This window comes from Struthio camelus, chromosome 1, assembly GCF_040807025.1.
Source record: "Struthio camelus isolate bStrCam1 chromosome 1, bStrCam1.hap1, whole genome shotgun sequence".
Taxonomy (NCBI): domain Eukaryota; kingdom Metazoa; phylum Chordata; class Aves; order Struthioniformes; family Struthionidae; genus Struthio; species Struthio camelus.
This window is the reverse complement of record NC_090942.1, coordinates 127,278,959-127,298,171: the sequence shown is the minus strand read 5'-3', so window position 1 is coordinate 127,298,171 and position 19,213 is coordinate 127,278,959. Positions and strand designations below refer to the sequence as shown.

The 19,213-nt window shown below is 39.5% G+C and overlaps 1 long non-coding RNA gene across 1 annotated transcript in view; it reads left to right on the top strand.

The window, feature by feature from the left end:
* The first annotated feature begins 2,945 nt into the window (after positions 1 to 2,945).
* Positions 2,946 to 19,213, top strand: part of LOC104147137 (uncharacterized) — a 108,683-nt gene continuing 92,415 nt past the window's right edge. Inside the window, exon 1 of the long non-coding RNA XR_694857.2 lies at positions 2,946 to 3,463. This is a non-coding gene — a long non-coding RNA (uncharacterized lncRNA). The remainder of the gene's footprint in view (positions 3,464 to 19,213) is intronic.

Sequence of the window (19,213 nt, the reverse complement as noted above, 5' to 3'; positions counted from 1 at the left end):
CATTGCAGGGTGGAAACCAGGTTTATTTAGGCTCCTACTCTATGCTCAAACTTTAGCCTCTTAGTGAAGCAGGAAGTGCCTAAGACTGCACTGCCTCTAGGCTGTAGAGCAGATGTGCTTTGTGGAATCCCCCACAACCCTGGTCTTCCAGTTATCCAGATCTAGGATTTGGCTAGAGTACATTGCAATGGTCTTTTGGGTTGTGCACCTCTCCTGTTTCTCCATGAATACAGGTGCCTGGGAAGGGAGCAAGGGCTGGTTCACCCAGGAGAAGTCAGCATGCAGCCAGAAAGCCCCACACAGCACCTGTGGAAATGCTCCTGGATCATGCTGCAGAGGCAGTTTGCCTCTGTCTTGATAGTAAAGCAGGTGCCTTTGAAGGTCTGTGAAGGGAGACCCTGCCTGTCTCGTGTAGGTGCCTAAGCTTCAGATGTCTGTAGTGGGCAGACCGGCTCCAGTCCCTAGTCTTGGTTACTCCAAAGGCCAACAGAGTGTGGGAATGAAGGCAAAGAGAAATGAATTACAGCCTTTGTTCTCTGTTTTGGGAGAGTCCTTCTTTAACTGGGAGGCCTTCCCAAGCCCTACCCACTCCAAAGGGCCTATCAGAAACACAGCTAAAAGAGATTCCTCAAAATTTAATGCGCAGAGGTTTGTGGGCCATACAGCCTTCCTCCATAGGTTGTAGAAGCTCTGTTATCCGGGGTGTGTTGTTTAAAATTGGCATACTAGTCCTCAGAATAGGCAATTCAGTGGCCAGCTGCATGTGGAAGTCTCATCTCCTTAACATAATGATCTCTCGGAAGCTCCCTCTGGCTATTTTTCCCTGCAAGTAAAAGTGATGTGGGTCTCGATTTCACACCCTCCAGATATGTATTCATCAAGGTATTAGAAGACAGAAGGGTGGTTTCTAAGAGCCATCCTACCTTCTAAAAAACCCAAGCTTCTTCAACCCCTCAGAAGCATATAAATCACTGCATCGCAGAGAAAGATAGAGGTCCTTTTTATTTTTTAAACTTACAACCACTTTTTGTGTTGTATTAAAGCTTCTCTTATTTTCAAAAACTTTCTATTTGAATTATGAAGCAGATCACAGACCAGCACAAAACCATTCCCAAAAGGAAAAAGCAACATAGTGGAACACAAATTAATATATACATTTAAGCACAAAGCACCAGGAGTGGTCTGGAATACAGCATGTACGTCACCTTTAAAAAATATCAAGTATGAGTCCTAATGCCCACAGTTTAAGCATTGCAATGCATCCTAATATCTTCCAGATGTGGATTTGTTTAGGGCTAAAGTTAGATGGGTTACAACCTGCACTTAAAAAGCATTTCTGTGCTGTAGATGGAAGAGAATGAAGATTTGCTGAAGTAAAGCAAAAGGAAGGACCTGAACCTCCCCTTGCCAAACACTCCACTAAAGAATATGCTTATATTACTGCTAGCCAAGAGAAGAGAGGAGTGGTTACCATTATGGCTCATTTCTTTGTTTCTTACTGAGGCTGGTAGAACTTCTCACAGCAAGGATGTAGCACAGAAGGTAGCCCATTTCAATCCCTCATTTCTGCATGAAGCCCACTCCTGTTTAAAAGCACATGCATCTTCAAGGCACTGAAGCATAAATCCCTACCTAGCAGCCTATGGCCAGCTAAATAAAGTGCAGGTTTTCACAGAGCTCTAGCTTGTGTGCATCTAGCAGATAATCACTAATGAAACCATGAAATCTTCCATCAAGGCTAAATAACCTGAATCTGTGCAGTTTCCCTGTGTGGAAATCAGTATTCCTTGTAGGGCAGGAACAGGCAGAGGAGTAATACAGTACCTTAACAACCTTCTTGAAAGCTGCATTTGTCCTGAAGTAGTTCTTGCCCTTTCAGGTAGGGATTTCCAGAAGATGTAGCTGCCCTTCCTTTGGCAAGCCTATAAGCCCTCTACTAAGATAAGCCCCTTTAGAATCAGCAAGGGGTAATTTCTTGCAAAACTATAGGGAGTCTTGCTATCTGAGTGGGTGATTGTGCCTCACTACTGAGCACTCTCAAAAGTGAAATCATTGCCTCTTTTGTACAGTGCTGTAGGCGGTACTGATCATATCTGAATGCTGCCTAGCTTCCCATGCTGCCTAAGCTCCCAAAGGCTTGTCCCTTGTGCTGGGCTCGCTGTAAAATCAGAGTTCACTTCTTTGAGAGTAGGCTCTTGCTCTGTACTGGCAGAGGGTGGGCTAGATGTCAAGGAAGGACTTCCTCAGGGCTCTCCATGAATGCACGGAGAGTTCCTCCTACTGTCCGTCAAGAAGGAAGTTACAGCTCTAAGGACCATTGCCTTCCTTGGGGTAGAGGTTGAGGAAAATCAGGCACCACACTTTCTCAGTGCTGAACATAACGGCATTTTTAAAAGCTAAGTGGGTCATAAATCATTAGAGATGAAAATAGAGAAGAAAACTCACGTCCAGCAGCTGCACTAAATTTCGGCGGGTATAGAAGAGTGTAGAGTAACCTTTCTGAATAATTACTGGCAGCTCTAGGAAGGTACTCTGTATTCAGCGTACTCAGTACAGCACCCCAATAGTGTTTCTGAACAGAAAAAATGGCTACATTGCTTTTAGTTCTGACGCATGTTCAATGAAAATAAACCCCTCCTTAATAAAGATTAAAATGCTAATTGATTTTAAAGGTGGTACTGCACCTTCCTAACACAGCATATTCCTGTAATGGAAATGCATTTCAAGAAATATATTTGTCACCATGAAAGAGCTGATGACATTTCAAGCCGGTCGACAGTAGGAGACATCTGGCTTTCTTCTCCATGCATTATCAAAGGAGCAACTTGCACATCTAAAATAACCTTTGGAATTTTTCAGCAGTCTTCCAGCAGAAGAGGAAATTTCAGTCTCATATAGGGGGTGGATCATCAGCCACTCTGAATAGGTACATTGGCTTCTGGAGAACTGTATCCACTTACATCAACTGAAGATGGCCATCTGTGAGCAAACAAAAATCTGCTACCCCTTTTATCTGAATGAAGAATTTCGGATATCAGTGACTAAATAAGCTGGCATTGGTGGTAGAACGTGTGGCAGAGGAGATTAGTCAAAGGCTGATGAAACAGAAAGTGCTGCACCTTGATTTTTTGGGTACCTTTTGGGATTATAACTCTTGGCATTATTCCAGCTAACATGGATCAAATTACCCGCTGCTTCTGACACTACAAAATGAAAAATTAAAGTTGAGAAAGAACAGAATGGCTTGGAACCAGAATAGCAAATTGTAGTAAGATACCAGCTCTGCTTCTTTCTGGAGCTGATGAGACCTTAGCAGCCACTTAACTGCCAGTGTCTCTTGCAAGAGCGGCAGCATAAAGAATAACGGCAATGGAGAGACAAGGGAGAGTCTGCAAAGCGTGGAAGAAGGAAAGAGAGACCAAAGGGACAACCAGTCTGCAGTCTGCCATAATCAATTCACAAGGTATGTTTAAGTTTACTTGGAAAATGAATGACAGGCAGGGATACTGTTTTCCTGGGTAGTGAAAGACTTAATCTTGTAACCTTTGTGATAACTGATCATACAATTGCATATCACATGTAATAACTGTATCCCCTTGCAAGACAAAGCTGTTCATGGTGAAATGAGGGATGAATGATGTGCAGAGAACCAACAAATTCTTAAAAAGTGAGGACGGCTGGAAGCAGCAGACGACGGAATAAAGCAAAGTTATCTTCAGAATGTAATTGGAAATGGAGGAAAGCTAAGACATCCTCTGCACCTCCCCTGGTAAAACTGAGATCAACAAGAAAATAGCTGAAAATCACCAGCCTGTGGAAAGATGCAGATAATAGAATAAGTTCAAGGAGAAGCATCTACTGATATACAGCAGTGCTAGCAGGAACGTCTGTGCAAAACTGTGCGGCAGCAGGATGACTCCATTTATTACAATTTAATTTATTGGCTGCTGACAATGTGTTCTGTTTAGGACAAATACTGTGGAGTTTCCATCCCCACAAGTATTCAGTTTAGCTAGAAAATAAAATTAATTAAGATCTTCCAGGGTGTCTTCCATGTATTTTAATACAGAGGTGTTGTGATATCTCACTCTTGCATTTACTGGTTTTATTGGCTCTTGTATGCAAGCGGGAAGTTGCCCAATTAACAAATTTGACCTCCTGTTTTGCCTGTTTTTTTTGCTATACCTTTTTCCTCTTCCTTTCCCAGAAAGAAGTCCTTAGACACAGACCAGAGGCTGGTGAGGACCTGCTCCATCCAGGCTCCACATTGAACCCTTGCTGTTTCTCATATGTGGGCCACTGCTGGGGCAGTGTGTGCAGTAGAGAGGGGAGAAATGAAGGGGGCTATGAGCCCATCAGACTCATACTGTAAGGACACTCATCCTGTTCTGCTCATTGTAGTGCAATACTGCACCCAGAAAATTCACAGCTATGGTTTCATACAAAATGTGTGCCTCCCGGTGTGTACATGTTACTGCAAAACACTCTGGAGAAACTACACTAGCACAGAATGGGGAAGAAGACTAGTTATCCTTCAGAAACCATCTGTATTTATAAATTTTTAATGACTGTCATCTGGGGAGGGATAGTTTCAGATCTGTATCACCTCGAGGGAACTGAAGGGCAACGCAGAAAATACTTTTCGTTCATTTAAAGGAAAGAAAAAGGCATTCATCAGTTTATCTTGCGAACCTCGGCCGTTGTTAAAGTTCCTCTTCCCAAAATCTCTGTCTAACATGTGATGCTGGGCACCTACTGCTGCAATCACTGCAATTGAGAATGGAGCACATTAATTGCATATATTGCTTTTAAGCCCGTACAATGGGGTCCCATGACAGGAAGATGTGTATGTCTAGAGGTGGAACTCTTTTCTACGCATTACCAGGTGGCAGAATTTCTGATGGATATCACTAGAGAGTCATTCAAATGGCAGTAATTCAGGTTGTGGCAAAGAACCTGAGACATACTAATAAAAGCCCCCTTTCTATTTTCTTTTTCTATTAAGTCACATAATGGATGTCATATTCAGTGCTTCTTATGGTGAATAGGCTACTTATTAAGCACAGTCTAGGACTTTATTTTATTTTAAAAATGCCATCCTTTCCAATTATGCTAACTTTTTAGAATTTTCCCCCTTAAAACTAGGATATTTTTAGCATGGACTACAAGTTACAAACAACAGAAGTTGCTATAGAAACAGAAAAGGCACTTTGTAGAATGAAAATGCAGGAAGAAATGATGTTCACTATTTATCTGTTGCAGGCAGTAAGATAGAATCAATATATATATGTGTGTGTGTGTATGTGTGTATATATATCCATACTTACATATGGATATATATGACTTTCCTTACTGTATCTATGAATTCTTCAGTACTCATCTTTGTATCCTAACATTTAGCTGATATTTGGCCTTTCTACGATTGAAGGCTACTATCCCTGACTACATGCAATTTACCTTGTAGCTAGGTGCCCTGCAGGCATCTCCATATTTACTCAGCCAAGCCAGTGCAAATAGATCACACAATATACAGCTAGAGGCAGCTGCCTTTGTGGGGTGCGGTGGGGGAAAAAGCTGTTCAGCAGTCTGGCTAATCTCCTGTGATGTTACCCAGATCACATACCATGCTGGACACTGTTAATAGAGAAGACTCAGCTGGCTCTTTTGCCCTCATCCTGAATCAGCCCCTATGACTATTCTGACTTTTCTTTTACAGCCCTTTTCTTGTTGTCTCAGTTATAAAAATACACTTCATGCTCTAAGAACCTTAAACTAAGTAAAGGTAATTTCAAATCGCAGGGTTCATTATTTTTGAACTCCTACTCTAAATGCCGTGCAAACTCTGAGCATTATCTAAAAAGGGGCTAATAAGGATGAAGTATTATATAATTTTAGGTATTTAACTTAAAGCCTAATGTAATAGCATGGACTACTGAACTAGCTTCATAGGAAAGAATACTGTAGAGATTGTACTTCAGGTACTCGTTAGATTGCAACTGAAAGTGTTAGGTGATTCTTGGGAAAGGTGTCTGCAGGATTTGAATACATTTCGCATTTCTTCGCCTTCACCTCTTATTTAATTTCATTGCTCTTCATATTGATTGCATAGGTCAGCTTTACAATCATTCTGTTTTAAGAACAGGTCAGATAAACATCTTAGAAATGATGTAGAAGCAGTTGATCCTGCCCTGGGAGAGGAGAGGCTGGAGGTAACATAATTAACTAGATCATCCTTCCAAAGCTATTTTTTGTATTTTCTGTTATTGTGAGAGTATTTGAATACTATCCTAAAGAATAAGATTTTTCCTCTGCTTCAGAATTCATATATAACGCTGGCAAACCATTTAAGGCCAGATTCCTGTGCATTTGAGTGCCCAAAATGGAGATGATTGCTTACAGTGATTGCCAAGATGATCTTGAAAAATCTCTTTTTTCTGCGTCTTAGGTGTCTAAATGCCGTTGTGAGGCTATTTTTTTCTCAGGTCATCTTCATTTCTGAGGCCCTTGTTTTCCAGTTGTTTGCCTGGCCCAGGTCTCTGGTCCCTTGTAGGAGAGCTGAGGACTCATAGCTTCAACACAAGTTAGCAGAGCTATCCTGGGTTATCTGGACCTGTCTGCAAGGCCAGTCACTCTGAAAAACTGTGTCCTAATGGTTAATGCTGTACTCAGGTGCTGTGCACACCAGCCATGCCCTGACTCTCTGCCAGAGCAAGACTTGGATATTTCTCCTTAGGCATGGAGGTCCTTTGAACAGCAATCTGGATAGATGGAAAAGGAGGGAGCTCCATGTGATCTCCAGAGGCTCTCCTCCCCACGGCTGGATGAAACACTGTGGCAAGGTTCACTGTGGTTCATACCCACCCCACCATTTAGACATAACCTGTTGGACAACCAGAGGCAGGGTTTCTATTTTCATCCCTTCTGCCTCAGTTCTTGATTTGTAAAATGAGGACATTATGTGTATGTTTCTGGAGCACAGCAATGTAATGGAGAGTACAATAGAAATTCTCATGAAAAAATTAGGATTCTGCCTTCCAAGCAGGACTGGAAAAATGTTCATGTTGTACAGTCTAGGACCTTGCACTGAATGGCAAAGAAAAAGTGAAATGCTGAAGAGCTGCTTGTTAAACAATCACCATCCACCTCAGATAGGTACCGAATAATGTGGGGTCCCAGAAAAAATATGGTAAATGTCCCTGTAATTAAAGACTGTGTCCTAATGCAAACTCTCCTAGAGGCAGGTGAAACACTTACAAGCAACCTGAAGTCTGGCATTTCCTACTTTTAGAGCTCGACTTTGCTCCACTGGCCAGAGTGCAGACAAAAGGCTAATCTGCACTTGCCTATTCATACATGCTCATGGGCTCCAAAGTGGTTTAGGTGCTTTTGAGACACTGTTCAATCTTAATTATTGCCTATAGAAGCAAGTCTGATTTCAGAATTTGGATGAGTATCAGTACATGTACGTTATCCTACCTTTGGAAGTGATTTACATGTGCATTGCTTGGCACACATTCTTGAGTAAGGATATTTTCGATTCTGGTAATATTCAGGCAATACTCAGCTTCTTAATATGCATGCCACTCTCTCTGACTCAAAATCCTCAATTCTTGAATACATCCTCGTTAAAGAGAACAGATGGTTTCGGTTTCAGTAGATGAACTCTCAAGGGTAACTTCAAATCTGGGCGATACCATTGACTATTTGGTTGTAACTTCGGCCTCAGTGTCCTTGCTATGCATGTTCAGGTCTGTCTGGTTCTCTTATGCTTTCCTGCCTTTCTTTAATGCTGGGCACACTTTGCAACAAGAATAAAAGACCATCAACATTATCCAGAACAGTCCTTCATCTCTAATACCCACTTACAGTAGGTAACCAGCTAATTCCAATTCAGAATTAAGAGTCAGGGCATGAGAGGAAAGCATAGTTAGGGAACTAAAGCCAAATGGGATGAGCTCAGAATTTCTCAACAGTATCAAGCATTTGGAGATGCCTGTTCTATTTACATCCTGCCCATGTGGTGCTCCCTCCCCTGTTGCATTACGGCTTTCAATCAGCAGCAGCGCTAAGTGAAACTGAAGAGTGGTCATACCTTCAGAGGCCTGCTAATTAAAATGAGAATATTTTCCATAAAAAGGCCTGGAAAAAAAAGAAAGGAGCAGGAGGTTTAAAAGATGCTTTCCATTTCTAAAGGAACTGATTTTCAGAAGCCCATAATACCTAAAAGTGAGATCACTGTGGACTTTTAGGACTCCGTGGCCATTTATTGGCAATCCTACAGAAACATTGCCCTGTATTTTAGGACAAGGGCTTTAGGACCTTTCCTCTGGCCTATCCACCATGACAGTGACAGAAGAGCCAAGAGCATTATCATCTTACTCTGCCTGAAAACACCTCTGACTTTTTTATTTTTTTTTTTAAATAATATCCCAGCTGGATTGTTATTTCCCATCAAAATTTTATGGACTCACAGTAAGCCATTTGCAGATGATAGATTAACAGTAACCTCATTAATATACAAAGCATTGTTAAGAGAGAGAGCTTGAAAGAATTACAATGCACTAGATCTATTTCCTGAACAGGAATACATGCAGTGGGTGAAATCAGTGATCAGTGTGCAGCCCAGCAGTCTGGATAAGTGTATTTTTTGTCCTTTGCATGACAGGAGCAATATACTGGCTACCATACCTGTTTTCTGAAAAAATTTCCCTAGGAATTATTTAGGCAGAGATGGATAAAGACTCTCAGGGTTCAAAGAAGGCACTTGCTGTGAGCAACCAGTTCAAAGGAAATTTGGCTATCAGATTGTGGTTGAGAAGGATGAAAGAGGTCCTTGTGGTAGGAGGGAGGTTTCTGGCTGTTTTAAGAATGAAGTGCTATCAGATGTGACATGTGGTTTTCTCTGTTCACAGAGCCATGCGTTAGACCATGATTTAGAACATTTTTACAAGGCAGCCAGCTCTTTATGGAATGGTGCCAGCTTTCACTTACTTGCGCAGGTGGAGGAGAGGAGCAGCAAGTGACCAAGAACAGGTCTGGGAAATGTGAGGAGAGAAGACAGAGTCCAGCAGGCCGTAAGGATGGGCCGCGTAAGCTACATGCTATAAAGGACAACCTGGAAAGCCAGCAGTCTACAGCAATGTCTTGCAAATGTAGACTGGAACTATGGGAGGAAACATAAATTTAGTGGTTTAAGATTTCCGTTGGAGGTTTCTGCCGTAGTCTATGTCCTGCTATAGTGCTAAATGTCTTTTTGACCCCACTGAGACCTTTAGGAATTCTACATGTCAGGCAACAGATTCTGCACATTAATGTCTCTCTCTGGAGAGGTGGTTTCTGTTCCCCTCCCCCTTTCACTGAGGCTTTCTGTAAAGCAATCTATCTACCAGCTGGGACTGCCACCTGCAAATCATCCTTGGAAGACATATGGCTGGGAGCCAGCACAGTAATCAGGTGTCTACTGATTTAACAATAGAAAACACAAAGAATAGGAGAAAGGAGAGATTTAACATAAAATTCCTCCTCCAAAATGTGATACTAAGTAGGACTCTGAGCATAATAGCAAAATGCATCAGCCTGGCTCTGCATAGGATTTTCTGTACCACTTTGTAGTATCAGCCATCCCATTCAGAAATTCATTTAATTCTGTCACACAAGAGTACCCATCTCCGTCTGCCCTTCCTTCTCTACTCCAGATCCTTTTATGGATCCAAGTATCACATCAGCACTTTCCACAGAGCGCTACAATGAGAGCTTATGGCCTCTAAATTCAGTCCTGGGCCTCTGCTTCCCAGAACAGTCTTCTTTCTGTACGTTTAAACACAGAGAATCACTTGTTCTGGTCCTCTATTCCCAGCTGTACTACCTTGCATCTAACTGCAGTAAGTGTACTCTGCCAGGTCCTGATTATTTAACCAAAGAACTTGAACTAGGTTGTGCCAATTGTCTACTCTCATTATTTAATATTGGACCAATTCTGGTGCTGTTAGCAAATGTTACGTGGGAAGATTTCATACTCTTGTCCCAGCCAGAGCTCATTCATGGACACTGTGGATCTGTGGACTCCTTCCCAGGTGCCAAAGAAGATAACTGAGAAAAGTAGCCTTATTTTCAGTCAGTTTTAGATTGCTATGTGGGGATTTTCATGATTTGAATAATCTAAAAAAAGATTGAACAAAGTCATAGATGACAATATTAAGTAGAATTAGACCAACAATTAATTTCCTGAGACAATGCAGGAAGCAGTTTCACTCTCTGGTACCTCAGCCTTAGTGACTACCTTCTGAGATGTGTCATGAGCTAATTCTTAAATCGTTTAGTATGTGTTCTGTTAATTCCATATAATGCGAGCTTTTTAACCAAAATGTCATGTGGTGCAAAGTCAAATGTCTTGGAGAAATCCAAATGCATTATATCAACAGAATCATCTTTATCAGCCAGACCTATAACTCTGTTTTTAAGAAGAGATGATGGATTTGTTTGAGAAAACCTACCTTGCCAGTACGTTGCCTGGCATTAAGTACATTTTCAGCTTCTAATTCTTTGTGAATACACTCCCACATTAACTGTTTCAGTATTTTAGCTGGGATCAGTGTCACAATAATTGTTCTCTAGTTCCCTGAGTCATCCCTTTTGCCCTTTTCAGATATCGGGAATGTTTGTCATTCTCCAGTCCTTTGGAATTTCCTTAGTTTTCTAAGACTGAGTAAATACTGACAGTAGCTGTTCATACAGCTCCTCAGAAAGTTCCTTTAAATGACATGGTAAATAAATTGTTAGATCAAGTTTGCTTTAAAATGCTTAACCTAAGTATAACTGTCCCATCCATTCCTCTGTTGTGAATGTCAGACCTCTGTTCTAGGGACAACATCAGCTGTGATGCGTTTGCATCGTGTACAAGATTTAGAGAAGAAGCAATTGGTGCTTTTCTGCACATCTATTTACGAAGTTATCATTTAATCTAAGTCTGAGTTTATACCTAACATACTATTTTTCTTGTTTCTGATTTTTGTTCCAAGTCTTATTATGTACAGTTCAATAGGTTATTAATAGATTTCTTTGGCTTCCCCTACCATTCACCCACATTACTGAACTTGTAAAATATGTTAATAACCATTTGTTTCCCATTTCCTTTCTTTCCCTCATATTATAGTTAGATGTTTTACCATTGTTTTCCCATTGTATTGTAACCTGGATGAATTCTAGCTCAAGTAACTCATTTTTTGTGTCTACACTGTGTGGCTTCTTGACAGGATATTGAGTTGACTATTCACAAATCATTCTTAGTGTTCATTAATGCTATGAACACTATGAATGCTATCTATGCTTAATGTCCTTTCTCAGGTTGTTGTGCTAACAACAGTTGTTTAAACTCTGGAAAAATGTTATTTTTCAAGTTTCTTTTTTCAAGGACAAGATAAAAGTGCACCATTCATTTTCATGAAGAAAGTATGAAAAGTCCTGCTGGCTGGGAACTTGTAATGATGACTTTTTAAGTGAATGATTAACTGTGCATCCTCATTCAGTTAATTTAGAATCTGTGATGTGCAGGACTGCACGTGTGGAGATGCTATCTGTTAGAGGGAATGCTATGGGAGTTTGGATGCTAGAGGTTTGAGTTGTCCAGCAAGTATCTCCTAGTTGTTTTATTTATGCGTTGTTGTTTTGTTGTTTTCTAGCAGCTCAGCTATTAAGCTGTGTGTGATATATCTAAATAAACATTTCTTGTTACCTGGCCTCATACAATATTCATAAATTCATACAGAATAATTCCACGTTCCTTAGAGAGCACGCATTTTGTTTCCTTTCTGTGTTGTTCACTGAGAGGAGAGGAGGTACAGAGCCCTTCTCTATTAAGCGATTGAGGACATCTGGAAGGACTGGATGTTTTGGATTTAGATTAAAGACCAGCTCACTGCGAGAGCCAGACAAAGCTGGGAGGAAGTGAGCAACTTAAACTGAGTGAACCTCAGGCAAAATTTGACCTAGGTATAAGAGGAAGGAGTTGAGTTATTATAGTATCATACTGGCAGGCAAACAGACAGATTTTATTCTTTTTATGTTGTGGCATAATTTGGAAAATATTTGTATACATGATAAATTTTCTGTAATTTTCACATTAAACTGATGGCTAAGGAAAGATGTATACAATTGATAGGTGAAAAATTAAAAAATATGCTACAGCTATGCCATTCCTCAGTTGTCTTGCAGACAGGCAAAAAAGAAACAGAATGATTTTAAGATAAAATGGTGATACATAAATTAAGCTCATCGGCTTACATACTGAGTGACCAGAGGAAAAAGATTGAGCCAAGCAGGCAGGAGCAGCAACTGAGAGATTTACTTTGGATTTTAAGCTGTGGAAATAACAGTGTATTTGTCTCACGTCTCATAGTGGGAGGTCCATAAAGAAGATCCAAATTCTGTGATGCAAACTCTTCAAAGTTGAATGGGATGTAGTTCTCTAGTTGAACATGCAAGAGGACTGGTTCTCATCACCTCTCTGTAGATCCTAGTTTAGTTTTACCTACTACTCTCAAACACAAAGGAAAAGGCAAATGGTTGATATATACTCCATTTTTGGCATGGTACTGTGGCAAGAAGTAGATGCTAAGGACTTTCAAAAATCTATGTGACACTGAACTTGTGTCTTTCCTATATTCCATGCCTTTTCTTACCTCTTTCTTCCTCTCTTTCCTCAACTAACTTCATCCTGGAAGCAAGCAATTTCTTGTTGACATTGAAATCTGGCATTTATTGCCTCAAAATCTGGCATTCTATAGGAAAAATACATGCTTGTCTTTATTTCTTTTGTTTTTAAAGTAGAGTTAGCTGTTAGAAAACTAATTATCTTGGGAAGGAAGGAAGGAAGGAAAGAGAAAGGAAGAAAGGAAGGAAGGGAGGAAGAGAGGTAGGGAGGAAGGAAGGAAGGAAGGAAGGAAAAAGATTTAAGACCTTCCAGTCAATGGGTAACTGACTTAGAAAGAGCATCTTGGGCTTCCATTTATTCAGTAAAACCTTAAGAAACACTAAAAGGGAGAAAGAACACAGACTATTTCCTATAACACACAAGATTTGTGTGGAAGTTAAACTGGAGACATTCAGCACTATGGTGGTTTGCTGAGGCTCTTATTTAGTGGAACTGTAGAAATATATAGCAGGAAGTCTGGCTGTACAAAAGAGCAGGAAATCTATTCCACAGAGTGTTGGTAACACTGAATATAGGTGTTGTAATTGCAAAATATCCAATACTGAAACAAAGAAAATCATATCCAGATCTGGCACAGGATTATATCAGTAACTGAAATAGTTTCTTGGGAAAGAATAATAACAATAGCAGCAACAATAATAGTAAACCCATAAACGTATATATTACAAAATGAAATAACAGCTTGAAGGTGCAGTATATGGTGAATTTCCTCATTAATATCAATATTTGCTGGTATTTTTCCTTATCTGATTTTGTACAGCTTTTTGGACCCCCACCTTCTTTTCTTTTCTCTTTGTATTGCTTTAAGAAAAAGACACCAGCATATCTCATCATTCAGACCCCAGGGAGTCAATTAAAGGCCAAAGAGTCATGCTTTACTAGTTTTGTTAAAATGCTTGTTTTCTGTTTCCAGTGTTTATTACTTGTCATCCTGCACAAAGTCTGAGTAATGTCTGAGGCAGGGGTGCTTAATCTGTTCAGCAGCCTCTTTGCAGGGTGTTGGGGGCAGGGGAGGCAATAGCTGCTAATCCGTGTGCATGGCCTCCTTCATCTTTATGTGCTGGCCAGGTAATTGTGGAGTCAGCATTGTATTTCCAAGAAAGGTAACTCTTGAACCTAATTCCTTCTCCACTGAGAGTCGAAGGGGCTCTGGCACCTCAGTCACATGAGAATTTTGGCAATTTTATCTAAACAATAGTCCTGCTTAGTATCTGGCAAAGCGTTGGCACAGAGCTTGGTTCTGCTGCCTTCAGAAGATGAGCTATCTCACGTCTGGGGGCTCCTGTCCTGCATGATGCATAGTGCTGTCCCATGGCTTATGCCATTTTTGTTGGAGGCTGATGAAAACCTTTTGACCCCTACACTGGATAGAGTGGCTGCCATTATGTGTAGATGTGGGGTGTGGCTGGCAGGAACTAAAAGCTATCCTTACCTTTCAGAAGCCCTGTTTAAACACAACACTTTCACTAAATACAAGGACTTGATGTCTCTGAGGGAAGAAAATATACATGTACTACTGGCATATATGTACTCTGTTGCATGAAGCATAAATATTTCCTCTTCACTGTCACAGTCTTCATGGTCTACCCTTTTTGATAAATGTATCGACTATTAATACAGTGGAGGCAGATATCACCTCTAATTAGTCATGAGTACAGCCTCTGTTCCTCTACACATCAGGTTTTCTAGCAAGCGCATTCATTCTTTCTGTCACCCTGTCGGCTGCGCAAGGGTGGGACTCTCCATCTCTCTTCAAAGGCACCTGCTATCTTGCCTCAGCACCTCTTTACAGATCTCCTCTGACAAAAATAAGGCTCTTGATACACCTGACCAATTACCCTCTTGATCAATACTCTCTTGTTTTAACTTGTATTCCCATTTCTGTCCATACCCGTGCCTCTTACATTATAGTTGGTGTAAGTGGCCAAGTTTATCTGGTATGCTTCAGGAACAGGGACTATCTCTACCCTGTGACTCTATAACAGCTGGCATAACAGGGTTCTTGTCCTTGGTCAGGGCTTCCTTGAGAGAGAAATGCAAATAAAATATAAAGGTACATTTGTAATCATGTTATGTAAAAGAGCAAGGAAAAAGTTGAGATAAGAGACTTAAGAGTCCTAAAGTCAGTAACTCCTGCATGCTGTAATGTGAAAATATAGCAACAAACCCAGCTCCACTGCATGTAGAAGTGAACCTTTCCTCCTGAGTACTTGATCTACCGTACACTGTCCTTCTCTATGAATGAAATAGTAAAAGTAGTAAAAATAAGTAGTATAAATGGCCTAGTTGTCACTCTTACTTTACCGTGGACCTCTATAGCAGACCACAGCTGAATGAGTGTTTCTGTGTATGGATCTTCTAGACAAGCAAGCATGAAATAGTATTTGAATAATCTGGAAATGATCATGAAATATGCTTAGCTAGCCTTTCCCACATCCACGCTTGGCAGTATACAAACATTATTAACATTATTTCCCTTTAAAATTGAACTGGCTGTCGGTTTTTAATGGATATGCTGTCTGTTTAAAGTAGAGAAAGGGATTGATTTGGAATTATTTATTTCAGTTCATGCATAGTTTCATTGCACAGTTTGATATTCTTCCTGATTGAATTGCTTTTCTGTATGTATTACAGATAATTTCAGAATGATGCAGAATCCAGAAACAATTCCTTTTAACCAGATTGTCCTTGAATAAACCCGTATCTACCCAGGGAACTCCAGAGGTGGCCACTCTCTCTGGGCACATCTTGAACTACAGATTAAAAGCTACAGACATCTGGATTTGCCAAGTGCATGACAAAGTCTTGCTAAGGATGGATTAACTGCACACATACCACTGAGTTCTTCCTCATACTTCGCTTCTCCACGTATTTCTTTTAAAATGATGACTGCTATGACAATGAAGATAGGCAAATTAATGAAAAAAAGCTCTATGAAATCAAAAAAAGTTTCAGTCAAAATTTTAATACCTACAGAACTGAAACACCTGTGAGCTGTTTCTATGAAATAAAAAAAAGTTTCAGTCAAAATTTTAATACCTACAGAACTGAAACACCTGTGAGCTGTTATCTGGAAAATAACGCAATGAACTTATTCAGGAAGTAGAACAAGAAAAGGAACAAAAATAAAAAAGCTTCCTTAAACTACAACAAACAGCTGAGCAGGAAGGACTCTTATGATCATGACAGTGGATTCAGCACCAGCAGAAATTTATAAGCCTCTCTGAAAGCTTTATTTATAATCCTATATTAATGATGACATACAATGATAGCATAAGGCAATGAGGGTAACTACAAACCTCATACAGACTTATTAACAGAATGTAACAGCTTGTCTACATGTAAAAAGTTTTCATAGTGTTTACTAAGTCTTAAACATGTTACCAAGTTCTCTTGTGTTGCTGGAGTTGCACAGTTGTACTCAATGGGGGTTTCCTTGGTCTCCCCTAGCCTCATGGCAAGGGCATGTGGCAACTCAGATTGAGCACAAAAAGGGGTGTGCAGTAGAAATTACAAGGTATTTCACAAGGGAATGACCATTTTTACTATTTCCCAATGTATAACAGCTGAATATTGCTATCCTTTAGCATTATCTTGATGCTGAAGAGCCTATAATGTTCTTTCTGGTACAATAGTCTTGCTTGAACTTTTGTTACGTTATACACGTAGTCACACACACACATCTGCAAAATTTTCTCTTGTTGTCTCAACCTAGGAAAAAGCATTAGAGCTGCTACTGCTCCAGAGATTTGAAAATCTGACCATAGGTGAGTCCAAGAGTCCAGTCATTAAGGGCATTATAAAACAAAACATATTAATAGGGATGAGCTTTTTCATCTTTTACACAGAACATACCTCAGCATCAGACATGAAAGTCTCATTGTGAAGGAGAATGATTTAAAACCCAGGTATAGTGCAAGAATAGGTGAAGAGGTACAATCATAGCATACCTCAGCTTATTTGGAGCTTGCCAAAAAAAGCGCTCTCAGACCACATTAAAAAATGAGTAAGAGAGAGTAAAAACCTATGACATTTAATGAACTTGCAGATGCTCAAATTAATCTCATCAGCATGCAAACTAGCAGAGATGGTAATTTCAATTACCTAACAGTGTTCTGGAAATACCTTAACAAGTTGCTGTGTTTTCATGACCTCAAAAGTGAAACCTTAGATTAAGTTATTTTGCATTTAATAGTACGCCTGAACTTCAAGGACATTGCGTTTGACAGCAGATGTGAATATGTTAGCCCCATCGAGGTAAACCCCACTGATATTGTCAATTTAAGTACACAGGCAGTTCCACAGAGATAGGAAATGGTAGAGCGAGAAAATCCAGTCATACAAAACCTGCTAATATCTGAAGAAAGGAGAAAATGCAAAGCACTGGCATGAAGGGTTGAAGTTCTGTCAGTTTGGTAAAAGTGATATTCCTCACAAGCATTCAGCAGACATTTTCTGAAGTAATAATCACTTAAATTTCATGAATTACTCTATAAACAAACATGACTCCACATCCTACTATAACTACACTAATTCTGAAGAGTCCTAACAATGCTTTAATCTCTCCTGATAATCCAAATAATAAGCCTAATAAGCATAAGGAAACAACCTATTCTTCTATGGTAGACCTTCAAACATATGATTAATCACTTGAAGATCACAGGAATCATAGCTGCATTTGTGTGGAGGAGGATTATATACATAGGCATCTATCGTTAGCTAGAGATATTGACTTGGCATATGTTGAGGAGTCACTATCTGGCAGAGATGAAGGAACTTTATCTTGTGGACCCAAAATAACATGACAGTAAGATCCTACCTGTGAAAATGAAGGAAAAGATCACACTGGTCTGTCTGAACAAGCCAAAATACTGAACTTTGTAAGTTTTTCTACTGAGAGATGTTGGGACCCTGGCATGAAGTCCAGTGTGTAGAACCACCAGGAGCAAAGAAGAGGTTAACAATGTGTTTAACTTGGTTATGGAGATGAGAGAAAACCATTTCTACAAATGTGGTACAAGATACGGTGCATCTCTACTTCCCCCCCACCATGAACTGATTTGCACAGCACAAAGAATCTTTTGCCTCTATTCTAAAAACAGAAACTTAAGTGAGAAAACCAGAATGCAGTCCCAGACAGGTGATCAAGGCTTTATAAATTGCTCCTAAAAAGTTAGATCCACTTCAAGAGCTATAAATATGAAGTCAAGAAGCTGACATAAATAACTGCAGTTGTATGTAACAGATTTTTGGTTTGAGTTACAAAATTGCAGAGTTTTGTGGCAATTTTTCATTTTCAATGTATGGTTTTAAGCAAACAAGAAAGATGTGATTTGGAACTTAAATATGATAGAAGACAGACATTTCATTACTGGGAATTTGATGCTTTTACTATTTCGTATTTTATTGTTTTATTTTTATGCTGTTACATATGAAGAAATGAAAGCACATTGTTCAAGAATATTTTGTTGTTTGCATATATTGTAGAGTATACTTGGCAATTCAAAAGCTATTCATATCAAAAGAAGTATCAGCCCAACTATAGCTGTAATTCTAGATATACCTTCCAAGAACACAACATCTTGATTAGATTTTATTTTTTATTAACTTCTTGATTTTCCCAGATACAATTTAATTTTATTTTCTATACAGATTTTTACAAACGTAATGGAGGGGAAAAGCTCCAGGCTTCATAAGATATTCTTATAAAATATATGTGCAAGTGAAAGTGTGCAGTCGTAGGCATGCCTCATCAAATAGAGTAATCAAATGCAGTTGTAACCTTGATTTCTGGTCACTTTCATATGTGTCATTGCCAGGACACACCAAGATCTGCCCTTTATGTCTGTAATTTAGTCACCTATTCATTTATCTATTACAAATATTATACATTTACTTCTGTCTCATACTCCCTATAACCTTTCTCTTTTACTGCCTGGCATCAGGAAATTTTTAATTTCTTAAACTTCTCCAAGAGAAAAATATAAGACTGTACATTGAGATATTTTGGGGAATGAAAGTGGGTTTGGGGTCTCCATTTTACCCTTTTTTCTGTTTATTATACCAAAAAAAAAAATCTCTGCAGTATAATATATTTTTCCAGGTCATTTAACAATCCTCACCCTCCCCATAGTTTTTCCCCTCTTTCTTTATCTCTCTCTGACCTGTCCCACACTCATTATGTAATTGGCTAAATGAAAGCAAAAGCTTCACAAAAATTACATTTCCATGGTGATAAAAATACAATGTATCATTTGTACTCCAGATGCCTAGGTAAACATTTTCAGCTCTTCTTGTGGTACGGATTTTAGTCAAGGGTGTGTGTGTTTCTGTTTCCTAACCCAACTCTGATTTTCTCAACTTCATAATATTAAAAACTATGGTTTCAAACTACGTTGCATAATAACACATAAAATTTGAAAATACAGATAAAGAAGATCTTAAGGAGTTTCCATTTTTTCCAAACCTTTTCAGGGAAAAAAATGCTTATCTGTTTAGTAGACT